The sequence below is a fragment of the Pleurodeles waltl genome, chromosome 12 (genome assembly GCF_031143425.1).
Source record: "Pleurodeles waltl isolate 20211129_DDA chromosome 12, aPleWal1.hap1.20221129, whole genome shotgun sequence".
NCBI classification, from domain to species: Eukaryota; Metazoa; Chordata; class Amphibia; order Caudata; family Salamandridae; genus Pleurodeles; species Pleurodeles waltl.
Genome location: NC_090451.1, coordinates 406775065 through 406790478, shown reverse-complemented (window position 1 = coordinate 406790478; position 15414 = coordinate 406775065).

The window sequence follows — 15414 nt, the reverse complement described above, 5'->3', positions numbered from 1 at the left end:
GTGCACAAATTAAGGGTGCACATTCATGATGCACGAGGAAAACGCATAACTGAAAAACGTCATATATCAGAAATCAGAGAGGTATAAGCAAAACACATGGGAGGGGGCAGAAGGAGAAAGAAACTACAAAGTGCCCTCGCAACAATACCACTGTTTACCACCAAGTAAATGCAGTGAGTGTGTGAATGAAGCACTGTTTGAAGAAATCTTTAACAGGCAAAATGTGCAGCAGGGGGTTGCAGTACCTGGGCCCAGATTTACTAAAAAAATCACACAATGCATCACAGCAAATGAAATTGTGTCACTGTGTTGAATGAACAAGAGAGGGCAGAACAACACCATATCTTCTAAGATTTGGTGCTGTTCTGCTCTTACGCTGCATACGCCCTTGCTCCATAATACAAGGGTGTCTGTTTTGTGGTAACATAGTTTTTGAACAGGAAGGGAGTCCCATCCAGTACAAAAACTATGCTTTGAGGTGTTTCCCACTTTGTATGTGTGCTGTAGAATGAAGCACACATTCAAAGGGGGAAAAACACTTCTCCTCATTACCACTGCCTCAAGGATGCACATGATTTTGGTGAAAATCCCTGTATAACATTTTTTTAGATACAGATTTTCATTAATACCCATGGATGATTGTCTGGGAACGCGCATGCACCACCCATGGACCACCTCCTTGACACAAAGGGGCATGTTCGCAAGAACTGAAGCATCACTTCAGTAATGCAGCAATGCGTCAGAAAAACATGTGCTTCTGTACAAGTTTCCAGTACTATGGATGTGTCATATTTATGCAATCGCGCACCATGGCGTAAGGTTCTATAGTGCATTAAAAAAAATGATGCATCCGTAGGAGGGATGTCATAGGGAAAACTCACGCATGTCCTACAAAAGTGACGAATGGCTGCTTTGTGGCATGTAAAGCAGCAAGGCAAATCCGCCTTGCGTCACTTTTGAGTGCATAATGGATCAGAAATCCTTCAAAAAGTGACGCAGTTGAAAAAAAAAATCCTCATATAGCTATAGGGAGAGATGGAGTAGGCAGCAGCAGACAGGACAACTACCCTACCCCAACAACTCTAGCACCAGCTAGGATGTCCAGACAGAAGTCCAGGGGAAGAGGAAGAGTAATTTCAGTGAGGAGGATAACAGAGGTGACAAAGTATGAACATCAACTCTTTGTCACCTCCAAATTGCCATTAGGTAAGAAAGAGGCCATTTGGAAGTCCATAGTGGATAAAATAAACAGGGTCGGGTAAGTCAAAAGGACAGTGAAAGACTGCAAGAAGCGCTGGCATGATTACCAAGGCAGGACCAAGGAGAAACTGGCCAGCAACCTGAAGGCAGCCATGCGTTCTGGAGTAGGAAGGCCTGAGGTCCCGGAGGAGCTGACGTCCTTGAAGGAGCAGGTGGCAGCATTCATCCTAATGCAGTTGTGCAGGAGTGGAAGGACCCGACAGTGCAGCTTGTGAGGACCAACAAGAGCTACAGGGTAAGTGGCAACAAGGGACAATATCACCAAATATGTTATGCTCTCCAGCACAACATGCTACATTCCTGCCCTTCTCAGTAAGGGAAAGGAATGGAATTGTCCACATGTCCACACATACATCATAGAAATGTAAGTCAAAATGACCATTCACATGTTGCACAGCCCAGTTCAGCTCTGTCAAATTTGTATAGTCCATTTGTGATATGCAGCACCGTCTTGCTTCACCTTTGAATAATGGGACTGGGCAATTTATAACATTAGTGACCAGAACTACAAGTCCCAAAATACCAAGCAAAACATCTGGGGGCATATTTTCAACAAAGTGTTGCAGGGCATTGCAGCAAGTAACCTTGCTGCAATGCCCTGTGCCACAGGGAAAGGGCGGGAATGCACTATACTTACAAAATACATTGCATTTTTTTGTCCCTTCTTCCTGTGCTGGTGCACATTTGGCTTCCTAGTGCCAACACAGGCATCCTTGCACCATGGTGCAAAAGTGTCAGTGTTGCATGTAGGATTGTATTTGTGCAGGAAGCGACACCTTCCTGCACAAAAACAATCCCTGGAGGTGTTTTTCTCTGTCTATGTGTTCAGCAGAATGCAGCACACATAGAAAGAGGGAAAAAAAGGTAAAATGCAAATATGTCTCATTGCTATGCCTCCCCTGGGAAGGCTTGCAGTTTTGATGCCTTCACAGGTTTCCACGTCCTTGAAAATCTGTGAATGTGTCAAAACCTATAGGTATTGCGTGGGAAAACCCACAGCAACACCCATGGAATTTCCTGGATGGAGATTAAGGCAACCCATTGACTTGCGCTGCCTTGCCTTACTGCATATCGGTGAGGCCAAGAAGAGCCATGCAAAGTGGCTTTGCATGGCCTTGTAGATATGGTTATGTACTCTGCACTGTTGGATCATCAAAAAAGTGATGCACTGGCAGTGCATGGGGCCTGTAAATAGTCCCCCTGGACTGGAACACCACAACATACCAGGACACTGGAACTCTGAGCACCCTGACTTGAATAAAGCATGTCCCCTTGCGCCATGAGGCTAGTGTGTTTGTCTTAGGGCTTTGCAGCAAAATCTGGACTGCAAAGCAATCGAATGGAATGAAATGCGGTTGTCAAAGGATAAACTGCTCACCTGTGAGGGGTTGTGTGCTGGACATGTGAAGTACCACCCTATAGGAGCATGTGAAAAGCCATGTCGATAGTCACTAGCATGAAGCTACATTGCACACAGCTGCCCTGATTTGTAGGGTGTAAGCACACAGGTGTAGCCTGCCACGGTAGCCAGCACCCTGAATCCTGTTATGTACAACTTCTTAAAGGAGGGATGCAAGTGATGCATAAAATAGGAACATGTGTTTTTGTAAAAATAATAGATAGTGTGTAAAACTGGTGGGCCTCTGGTATTGCTATTCAATGTAGGTGTGGCTGGGCACATTCAGCCGGCATTGAGTTTTAATGGGGGAATATTGTATAGCAAGGAGGTGAGAAGTACCATGTGAGCAATACACAATCATTGCTGTGTCTGATAGTGCCACACTTCAGTTGCAGCTGGGCAGGAATGACATAGAAGAGGGCATAGGTGTACTACATCCTACATGTTATGTGGACCAGGGGGAAGATGTAGCTCATGTCATGAGGGAGATGGAAGAACAAATGTACCAGGCTACACATGTCAATGCAGGAGGATGTCATACAGGGAATTTTGAAGTGACTGTACGAGCCCGTTGCCACGACTGGATGCTTATTTCTGTGATTGCTGAAGGCTGACAAGTATGGGTCTAGCTGAGTGGCTAACCAGGGTAGGTACATGTAACTGATCATAAAACCTACTAGCCTGTGTGGGTACAGCTTGACACATAACCCTCAAATACAGGTAGCCATTTAGGGCAATTGGAAATGGTGAATCTTATTGTGTGATTTGGCATCACAAGAAAGTAAAAGTATGATCAGGCTTCCATCTGTTTGTCACAGTCAGTGGAGTCCCTGAGCCTAAATGAGGATTTCCAGAGGAGACTACATGAACAAATGAGTGGGGCAGAGTGAAACAATGTGTGATATTCTGCAGATAACCAAATCTGGAAATGAAGAAATGAGGTGAGCATCAGTGCCAGCAATCTACCTAGTTTGACTGGGTCTATCCCCTCAAAGTTAGCACACACCGGCCAATGTCTTCACAGATAGTACAACCATGGTAGGGCATGCACTTAGACATTCTTGCAGTGTAGCAAGCTTGCTAGTTGTGTAGAGTAGTCTGGATGCATGACCAAAATGAACCTTGCCCACATGAATGCACAATGTGCATGCAAGACAGCACAGCAAGGCAGACTGCTGTGGTGTAATGTGTCTACTGCTGACAGCAGGATCCAAATAAATACATCACAAAATCCAGTTCACATTCACAGGAACTATGGCCTGAGTAGTGGCCAGAGGGAATGTGTGGCACCCTAGTGACTTGGTGCAATGTGCACAGTAGTGCTGTCAATACATGAAAACACATTGAGTATAGCCATCATGAAAAAGAATGCTAATCTCGAAGGCAGATGTTACCTCAACTTACCCACACTGGCACTTAGGTACTACACATCATTGTTGAAATGAAAGTGAATGAGGATATATACTGTGGGGCATGTTTACAAAACATTGGTGTAGGCAGCAGCACAATTCGCTTTGCTGCACTTCCCTAAACCAATTTGAAAGGGCAGGAATGCACCGTATTTATGAGATACAGTGCATTCCTGTCCTTTCAGCCACCACAGGAGCACAATTTGGTGGCTGGAGCCAATGCAGGCCCCTTTGCACCATGATGCAAGGGTGTCTGCATTGTTATCAGGATTGTTTTTGTGCAGGAAGGGCCACCTTCCTGCACACAATCCATGGACGCTTTTTCCTCTTTTTATGTGTGCTGAAAAATGAAGCACACATAGAAAGAGGAAAAAACATGGAGAAATAAAAATATTTCTCCTTGTTATGCCTCCTCTGAGGAATTGTACAGTTTTGACGCATTCCCAGGTTTACAAGTCCTTGTAAATCTAGAAATGCATCAAAACCAACAGGTGTTGCATGGTAAAACCCACTGCAATAGCCATGGATTTCCCAAACAACACCCTTTGAACGCCCCCTGATGCAGTGTAAGGCAACATAGTGACTTGCGCTGCATTGCTTTACACTGTATTCACGAGGCCATTAAAAGCCATGAGAAGTGACTTTGCGTGGCCTTGTGGATATGGGTCTTCACTCTGTGCTCCCGGAGCATCAAAAAAAGTGACCCACTGGCTAAGCAAGGGGCTTGTAAATATGCCCCTGTATGTCAGACAGATTACTTATGTCAACTTCTACCAAAGGTCACCATTGACATATCTCCATTTCATTGCAGAGGGAAAATCTACTCCTCCTGACCAACTGTGTGTCCTGTATGAGCAACCCACTTCCAATGACATCCTGCCCCCATGGACGAGGACAAATTTCAGCATATCCTGGACTACATTATATCACCTTCTCTGGTTGTGGGAGGGGCTGACAGCATCAATCGGTCTCCAGAGGAACCACCTGCAAGGAGACTTACCCCATCTCCAGGCCCCAGGCCAGCTCTGTACTCAGAGGACCCCCTGGTAGTCTTTTAACTCCAAGCGATAGGATTCCACCAGAAGTTAGTAGATGAGGTGCGGTGGGGATGGAGACCATTGTGGGCATCCTAGAGGGAGTCCATAGGTGTCTCAGTGCCAATAAGAACATATCTGAGGCAATAAGAGGCATCTACATTCCATTTCAGAGATTATAACAGTCCCTAGCTGATATTGCTGGTGTCATGAGGCAGAGGCAACAACAACAGCCCAGCTGATGTGACACCAGTGAACTTGCCACCCAGCTGGGGGCTGTACGCACCATCTTAGAATCTATGGAGTGGAAGCAGGACTCCTATATGGCAAAAATTGGTGCCTTTCCTCGAAACGTTTTTGCTGCACTGACAAGCCAGAAGGCCCTTCTCAGTGCTGTGCTGCCATCCTCGTTGGCACAAGCAAATGCTGCTGGGGACAGAGGAGCCATATCTTTAGTACCTAGCATGTGTGTACCTCAGATACCATGTGCACAAGCACCACCACCCTCAGGGGAGGCACAACACATCAGAGGAGGAAGATGTGGACTTTACCACTTTCTGACAGAGAACTAGCGAGGGACATGTTTTTGTGCCTCTTGGCCAGTTTCCCATTGGACCTGTGTGTATCATGCAATTTCCCTTGTCACTTGGTACTGGCCCCTTTTTGTATGCCCACCTGCTAATCATATACATTTGTGAACTGTCTATGTGGCCTACCTTCCATAATGGCAATTTGGACCTCCTCCTCACTGGAATACTCCTCAACTCAACGTGTCACATGGAATATAGCCCACTTTGGACCCTGTCCGGGCATTCGTTGGACTTCAATATGTTTGTGGTTGTTGCCCCAAGAACTGACACAACTGAATTTACATTGTACACACCTGTAAGTAACACCATGACCCTCTGTGTTGTCTGTTTGTGGCAGATAGGATTTACTAGAACATGGTAGATGAGTCAATATTAAAGTTACTTCTTTGGTTCTGAAGGTAATTGTAACTCAATCCACTTCACTTGCCATGGGTGGACATGAGCAAGCATCATGTGCATCCACTGCCCGAGCATTATTTAAAAAGTCCCATTGAAATATTGAACGTAATGGTGAGAAGACACCCATCATTAACTTCACAGGAACAGAAGGAACAAGAATGAACAAGCCTAACTATTCACAAAAATGCATACATGTCAAAAATTTTTTACTGTGAGGCATGTGAGCCACTAGAATAGTCACACACAACCACAAATATCTTGCTCAGTGAGGAAGACAACACCATCTCACACATATTGCTGGCTAAATGCTTACATTGAAGATACCTCATAAGTACCATCATAATGCATGAACTGACAACATTCATGATGGCCAGACTCCTTAAATTATTTTTACTCATAGATGACCCACTGAAGGATGTGGCTAGGTCTGTGTTACACCTTGGATATCAGTAAGCAAAACTGCAACAACTAAGTATTGGTGGTCGAGGGTCAAATGATGAATGGTGTATGAAAGCACACGGGGATACCTAGAGTCAATGTGTTCCTATCCCCTTTAAAGCACTCACATGCATTGAGTGTGTGTGTTGCCGTACTTGACCCCAATAGTACAATATAGACACATAACAATATTTATGAGCCCGGTCAGACACCCATATATCAAGCTCTGCATTCATATGGCAAGAAGAAATGGGACACTTATGGTTACTAACTTGGGAAGTAGTTGCACAAAGTCCCATACAGGAAGTCCCCCACTTGCAACTACTCAATGTCAAGGATGATTCAGGATATTCAGGCAGTTGAGGCCCACATCCATTATTTACAAACAGTTAACAACAATGAACTTCTACTATCATGGTCCACGGGTGAGTGTGGGAGTGCCTGTTAACAGTGTTTCTCCCAGCAAATACATGATGGGGGTAATCTTCAGAGACAGAACCACCCATACTATACAAGCAACATCTGATAAACAAACAGTACACCATTGGGTGACTATCTATTTTGGGCTGTGCATAAAAACACATGAAGAGGAGCACTCACAATGTCAAAAGAATGGTGAAGGGAAAGTAAGTGAGTCAAGTGTGAGGTAGATTGACTCTTATACGTGTGAATCGCACCAAGATACTCATATCTACCAATAATGGAGTCATTTGGTACATCATGTACTCATCAACTCATCCTAAGCAATGTTGGACAATCTTCTGCATTAAATGAATAAGAAATTGTGAAAGTATGAAAAATATTTTTAAATCTGTTTCTTGCAGTTAACTAAATAATTAAACTAACCCATACTAACGTAATATACACTACCTAAACCTAAATATACTTAACCTACCTAGCCTGCACTAAAGTACTAAATCAAATCTATGCCCAACCTATATTATCCTAATTATCCTACGCCTATTACTTAAACACTAACTTATCTTAACTAAACTTATCCTGCATTAGCCTAGACATTTAGCACTAAAGGCATGGTAAACATCAACATCCCACCCCCATTAACACACATATATTTGCATGAAACTGACAGCAACTACACCTAAACATTAACTACCTACACATACTAAGCTAGTACATTCTTTTGTATTTTTCTTTTTTTTATAAATTTACAACTCATATCCTAATCATTTACTCCCCACTGCACCTACTAAAATCCGAATAAATATACAAAAAAACATATGGAAATACTTAACTATTATTATATCAAAAATATGAAAACCAACTACACTAAATATATGCTACACTATAACTATTTCTATAACTATACCATAAAATTCTAAGAAACTCTAACACTCTCCCCCCCAAGGTCAAAGAGAAAGGTCACATGGGTTGTGAGATTTGGAGCAGGGCCTCCTCAGTGTTGTCTTGCCATTGCCTCAGAGTGGCCTGCTCCTGCCTTATCTTATCCAAGGTGGTGCAGGTTTTGCAAAGTTTTCTTAAAATTGAATAATTAAAAACAGAGTCACTCCTCTGGCTGGGCCTCCTGGCACGTGTGGTTGTTGAAGCTGTAGTACTGAAGTTTGTTGCTGGAACATGGGATGGCGGGTCCTGTTGCTGGCTTGGTCCTTGTGTTGCTGGCAATGTAGCTGTAGGCCTGACTGATGTTGGATGTGGGGAATGTCGGTCATTCAATGGCCCTGCTGCCTTGCACTGGTGTACATACGGGCCATTCTCCTGTATCCCTTGGCAACTCTCTGGAATTGGCGCTACCTGTCCCTCCACATTTCAAGTGTTTTGAGTGTATCTGCAGGCATGTTATCTAGGGTGATAATTCTAAAACTTTGTTAGCAAAAGCAGCACATGTACAGGATGTATATTCAAATAGTATGCTTTATGACACATACATATGTGTATGACCAGAGCAACTCAATTACTTATGAAAGATATATGCACAAGATACTATCTCTACATCGGCATCCACTGGTTGATCAAATAAAATAGTGTTGGCTGTCATTTGTATCGGTTTCCTCTTTGTAAATATGCTCAATGTGTACTTAAACCACATTATACATAACCCTGACTCACACTCATGATGATGTACAGTTTCATAGAGGACGCATGGTCCTGAGTCTGTCCTGAGTCCGTAAATTGGGTTGAGTGTTTGCATTATGCTAGTGGACAGGAAGGTTAGCATATACATATGTGAAAGTGGGTAAGATGATACAATCCATGTAGTATGCCTCTATGTTGCATACCCCATCTGGAGTCACAAAAGCCACAATGTATTTCAGACTTAACTCAGTTAGTGTATGGTAGCCCATACATGGATATGTGTTTGTCAGTCATCTCCTTCGAAAAATGACTGGTCTAGCGCTCATTTATGTAGCCTTATGGAACTGTTAGGAATTGTGACATGTTGTCTATGGTTGAACGATGTAGCCAAATCACATGCTTATTCATATTTTCACATCTCAATGCGCACATCACCTCAAGCCTGCAATTGGCTGAACACATCATGATTTATACAATGCTTGGCGGGAGTGTGTATATGCATGCCAGATTACTCATCAAAGACAGTACTTTGTTGCATATGATGCATACACCCTTGCCCCATGACTCTGAGTGAGGCTCAATTACCCCTGAGTCAGCATCACACCAACCACGACTTATAGGTATCCACATGATTAAGAACTCACAGATGAACAGTCACGTATGTCCCCATGCCATCTGTGGTTTGGCATTTAGAACATTTAACATTTCCAAGTCACAGACTAACCTTGCTGATAGCCATGAAATTCCTGTTTTTTTGGATGGCTACCCTGATGTCACCGCTTAATACTTTGTATTATATGTTTTTGTAGGGCATACTGCTACAGGGACAGTGGCCCTCATTATAACCCTGGCGATCTGTGTTAAAGCGGCGGTAATACTGCCAACAGGCCAGCGGACAAATAATTGGAATCACGACCATGGCGAAAACCGCCAACATAGACAGCCACTTTAACACTCCGACCACCACGGCGGTAGAAATAAACACTGCAGCGGTCACTGCCAACAGACAGGCGGAAGACAAAGTACCGCCCACTGTATTTCTAGGCACCTATCCACCACCTTTTCCGGGGCGGAACCAATGTGATCAAAAGCACGGCGGAAACAGTACACAGAAGGGAAAACACTCACCTATCGACACCCAACAAGGAACCAGGATGCCATGGAGCCCAAACTACACGTCCTGCCCATGCTGGTGTACCTTCTCATCTACCAGGAGTACGAACGGCAGCGGCGACGACCACGGTGAGTACTGCACCTACAAAACAGGGGGTGGGGGAAGAGAGTGACACACACATGCAACACACAACACCCCCACCCCCACCCTCACCCACAGCAACATACACACAAATAAATGCAGCAACATTACATATACACCCCCTCACCCCCAGGAAGAACGCAAGGACAAAAGGAAATGATTGTAACCAGTGTAATCATGGAAAAGCTGATAGTCAAATATAAAAAATCAGTATATACAAATATGTACACCAACTACACAAGCCTGGATAGTGTACCAATCATTGTCCGTGGACCACTGGGCCCAAAATGCATGGGTGAAGCCCACACATGATACCTGACTCAAAACGGAGAGAACACTGCTGGGGCATGAGTTCGAAAATATACAGGCACCTCAGGGGGAGAGGGGCACCTCAGCCAGATGAACGCATGATGCCACTGCTGCACGAGGGGGCTCCATGCCCATTGCTGTATCCTGGGGAGTGCAAAGCCACAGTCTCTCAAGTATTTCCAGTGGGTGGTTTGCCCACTGCTCTATCCTGGGGAGTGCAAAGCCACAGTCTCTCAAGTGAATGTTATTCTCCACTGGTTCTGGAGGGGGCTTAGTGCCCAGAGTGCTCCATCCTGCCAAGGACTGAGGTAGTGGATGTGATTCTCCACTGGTTCTGGAGGGGGCATTGTGCTCAGAGTGCTTCATCCTGCCAAGGACTGAGGTAGTGGATGTGATTCTCCACTGGTTCTGGACGGGGCTTGGTGCCCAGAGTCCTTCATCCTGCCAAGGTCTGAGGTAGTGGATGTATCTCTTCACTGGTTCTGGAGGGGGCTTTGTGCCCAGAGTGCTCCACGTGCAGTGTGGCCGGTACAATGCCCTCACCTGGATGTGTGTGCCACAAGATTGGCAAAGTACAGGTAGCATGATACGCCATGAAGGCAGAGACATACGCCACACTGCTGCGGCTTCACCTTCCACCTGCAGGTGCAAACAGTGATGGAAGTCATGTCTCATGAAAGCTGCCCAGGGTCCAGGAACTCTCCTCCAGCCTCGGACGACTGACAACTGGGGATGGTAGAAATGTCAGCAGTGGTGCCACTGTCCGAGTACGTTGCGGGGCCGGTGGCGGTGCTTGCGGCGGTGTCTGTGGTGGCAGTGTCTGTGGTGGCGGTGCTGCCGGCGGTGCATGGGTCAGCACCTGCTGAGGGACACAGCAGGACGTCTCCTGCAGCCTCGGACAGCTGCCCACTGGAGAAGAGGTTGGGGACTGTCGCTGAGGCTGTAGACGTGCCGGTGGCGTTGCAGGTGTCGGTTGTGGTGGCGGGGCAGCTAGTGGTGTTCGCCACCGTACAGGTTGGTGTGGTCGTGGACAGAAGTTGTGACACTGGTCCCTCAGTTGGTGCCACCATGGCCTACCCTGACCTGCTCTTCTGCTTTTGGCCCTTCCCCACCTTTGATGGTGCCACAGTTGTCTTGCCACTATCCCCTTTTATTTTTGCTGAGCCCTTGGTGGCTGGTAGTTTCGGCTTCTCCCTCTGGGATGCGGGCACTTTTTCACCTTGGCAGGTGGCGGAACGTCCTTGCCCTCACTACGTGGCACACTGGCAGCCCTGATGGGTGGCGCACTCAATGACCCCGCAGTTGCTGGCACCACTGTGCCTGGGGATTTGGTGGCTGAGGTGCTGGGCTGGGACCTGGAAAGCCTGGCCCTAGGGTAAGGACGGGGGGGAGGAGAAGGGAAGGGGTCAAAGTTTGCCAGGAAAAGTTTTTTAGACACACTGGGACGGGAAGATGGAGGGGGATTGGGAGTGGAGGAAGAGGTAGTGGTTGTAGGAGGTGCACGTCTGCTGAATTTGGGTGAAGGTGCATGGGTCAGAGGCTGTTGTGAGGTGGGTGGCTATTGAGTGGGTGTGTGCCTGCGCTTGTGTACTTTGGGAGGAGGGCTCACAGACACACTGGGAGAGGACACAGGGGATGTGTGACTGGTAGTGGGGGTGGGGAGTGCACGTGAGCGCTGTGTGGTGATGGGCGTGCTGGTGATGGAGGTAGTGGCTGAGGATGTGGGTGCATGCAGGTGTGAGTGGAGACGAGACAGGGATGGAGGAGGAGGACGTGGAGGAGGGGGACACAGTGGAGGCAGTGGATGTTGCTGTGTCTGCATGGGGATGGCGCTTGTGTGAGTGCCTGTGGGATGTGTGGCGCTTATGTTTGCCTGAGCCACTCTTGTGTGTTGATGTATGTGCATGCTGGTCTGATGGTGTGCTTGGGATAGGCTGAGGTACAGGGGATTGGGTCTGGGTGGAGGAAGTTGGAGGGGGGAAGCTGGACACAGGGACAATCGCTGCCATCAGTGCTGAGGCCAGAGCCTGAAATGCTCTCTGTTGGGCCACCTGCCCAGAATGAATGCCCTCCAGGTATGCATTTGTTTTTTGCAAAAGCCTCTCAACACCCTGGATGGCATTCACAATGGTAGATTGCCCAACAGTGAGGGATCTCAGGAGATCAATAGCCTCCTCACTGAGGGCAGCAGGGCTGACTGGGGCAGGGCCTGAGGTGCCTCGGGCGAAGGAGATGCCCACCCTCCTGGGTGAACAGGCACGGGACACATGCTGAGGGGCTGCTGGGAGGGCGGTGCTGGTACGAGGGTGGCGGCTGTACCTGTTGATGCGGTGGGCACAGAGGTGCCCGCCACCGCAAGGGAGCTCCCATCAGAGAAGGAGTCGCTGTCACTGGTGTATGCTCCTGTCCCCGTTGTGGAGCTCCCCTCGCCCTCCGTCCCACTGGTGGCTTCAGACTCCGTTGCTTCACCATCCAGGGCTAAGTGGGTTGTAGCTCCCTCCTGCTCCGGTGCCAATGCTCCTCTGCCTGATGATGCTATTGCACACAAGAACAGGGAGACCACAAAAAGAGGGGGAAAGACAGAAGAAAAACATGTTCACTGCATGCAACACCACTACCGTTGGCAGACAAAACACACATGGAGCAGCCCTCTGCACTACGCCATGCACTAACAGTTCCTAGAAATTTCACCTGACCATGGGGTACGAGGTCTAAGCCCAATTTCTGCACACCTGGAAGTCACAGGAGCCTGACTAGGTGTAGATGGCTATTACCACTAGTGGGGTTGGGGTGCCACATAGCCTGCCTCACAAGGGACCTTGCCTACCAACTTCGCCCTGGCCTAGGGGAACCCACTGCCCACCTCCCCCACCCAGACACCTCGTAATGCGCGCAGAGTCAGCTGAATGAGAGTATACTCACCTCCTTGTGGCTGCTGTGATGCCCTCAAGTGCCCATCCAACTCCGGATATGCCACCGCCAGGATCCGGGACATCAGGGGGGTCATGGTGTGACGGGCACCCCTTCCACGTTGAGAGGCCATACCCAGCTGGGCCTGTCTTCTTTGCTCCAGTGGCGCAGGTCCTCCCATCTTTTACGGCAGTGGGTGCTCCGTCTGTGGTAGACCCTGAGGGTCCGGACGTCCTTGACGATGGCACGCCAAATACCCTTCTTCTGGTGGGCGCTGACCTAGAGGAAATGGTACAGGGGGAAAGGAAATTACTCGCCCATCCGGACCGTCATAGTCATTGCCCACCAGTTCCCACCCATGCCCTGACGCACATAACCTCACCATCCGCACATGCAGGCCTCAGCCCCCCCATGTAAATTCCATCCACACCACTCAAAGCAGGCATTGCCCATGCAGCATGCTCACAGTGTACTCACCTGTTTGTCTGGAGGACCGTACAGTTGCGTGTACTGGGGGAGGACCCCATCCACTAGTTTCTCCAACTCCTCCGAAGTGAAGGCAGGGGCCCTTTCCCCAGACACTGTAGCCATCGTTGTTTCCAGACACAGGTCACAGCAGCACTTGCAGTGTAGGTCCTCTCCTGTTGAAGGTCAGGTATCATGTGAGTGAACAGACAGAAAATGGCGGTCAGGTCCGTGGTGGTGCGTACTGTCACCGCCGGCGTACATCGTCATTGGCTCCTGGGACCCATAGGGCCCAATGTTAACCAATGCAGAATTTCGCCGCAGTCTTTGACCGCCCACCGCAACGGTGTACAACCCCAGCACAGTTACCTCAAATCCCCTTGTCCCACCTTACAGGTCAGGCAGCCGGCATTTCAGGGGGCCACACGGGACAGATAAAAACTGCGTCACACCTATCTAGGCCAGGAATACAGACAGATCCCGGCACTTTGCGGATTACTAACGTTTCTACAAATAACACATTGTGATACCTCAGTGTTGGATGACTCTCTGCTCGCTGTTCTCCTCCATAGGGCACGTCTGCTGGGGCAGGTGATGAGATGGCGGCATCCTCCGGTGTACAGACCCATGGTGGGCCTGTTCACAATGGAAGAGAGACACATCATAATCACATAAAGACTTGATCGTGCAACAATCCTGGAACTGTGTGCCCAGTTGGAGCCAGACCTGATGTCAGCTAACCGCCATCCCACAGTGATACCCTCGCTAGTGCAGGTCCTGTCTGTACTCCATTTACTTGCCAGTGGGTCCTTTCAAACAACAGTGGCCATGGCATCAGGGATGTCCCAGCCAATGTTCTCTAACGTGTTGTCCAGAGTGTTGTCTGCCCTGCTGAAATACATGCGCAGCTACATCGTTTTCCCTCAAGTGGAGGATTTGCCCACAGTGAAAGGTGACTTCTATGTCCTGGGACATATCCTCAACATCATTGGTGCCATTGATGGTACACATGTGGCATTTGTACCCCCTGTGGGAATGAACAGGAGTACAGAAACCGGAAGAGCTACCATTCGATGAATGTGCAGATGGTGTGTTTGGCAGACCAGTACATCTCCCATATGAATGCCAAGTTTCCTGGCTCTGTGCATGACGCTTAGATTTTGAGAAATAGCAGCATCCCTTAAGTGATGGGGCAACTCCTGAGGCACCGTGTGTGGCTAATAGGTGAGGCCAAGGTCCCAATACAGTTGACATAGGTGTCAGGGTATGGGGCTGTCCCTAAGGGTTAGTGTGTGTCTAACAGTTGTCCCTCGACATTTGCAGGTGACTCTGGTTACCCCAACCTGTCATAGCTACTGACCCCAGTGAGGAATCCCAGGACTAGGGCCGAGGAACGCTACAATGAGGCACATGCGCTAACTAGGAGGATCATCGAATGCACCTTCGGCCTCCTGAAGGCCAGAATCCGGTGCCTCCATATGACAGGTGGTTCCCTATACTACTCACCAAAGAAGGTGTGCCAGATCATCGTGGCCTGCTGTATGCTGCACAGCCTGGCTTTGTGACACCAGGTGCCTTTTCTGCAGCAGGAGGATGGGCCAGGTGGTAGTCTTGTGGCAGCTGTGGAGCCTGTGGACAGTGAAGAAGAGGAGGCAGAAGTAGAGGATATCGACAACCGAAACAACATCATCATGCAATATTTCCAGTGAGACACAGGTAAGAAGGTGTAACTGCTTCCCAAATCGCATACTATTGTTGAAGCTAGCATAAGTCTGTATTTTTCACTCAGTGTATGGACACTGACTTGACACTTTGGCTTTCCATTTCACAGATCTGGGTCCCACTTTGTGCCCTCTACTATGTTTACTCCTGGCCTACAGCTGTGTTACATTGG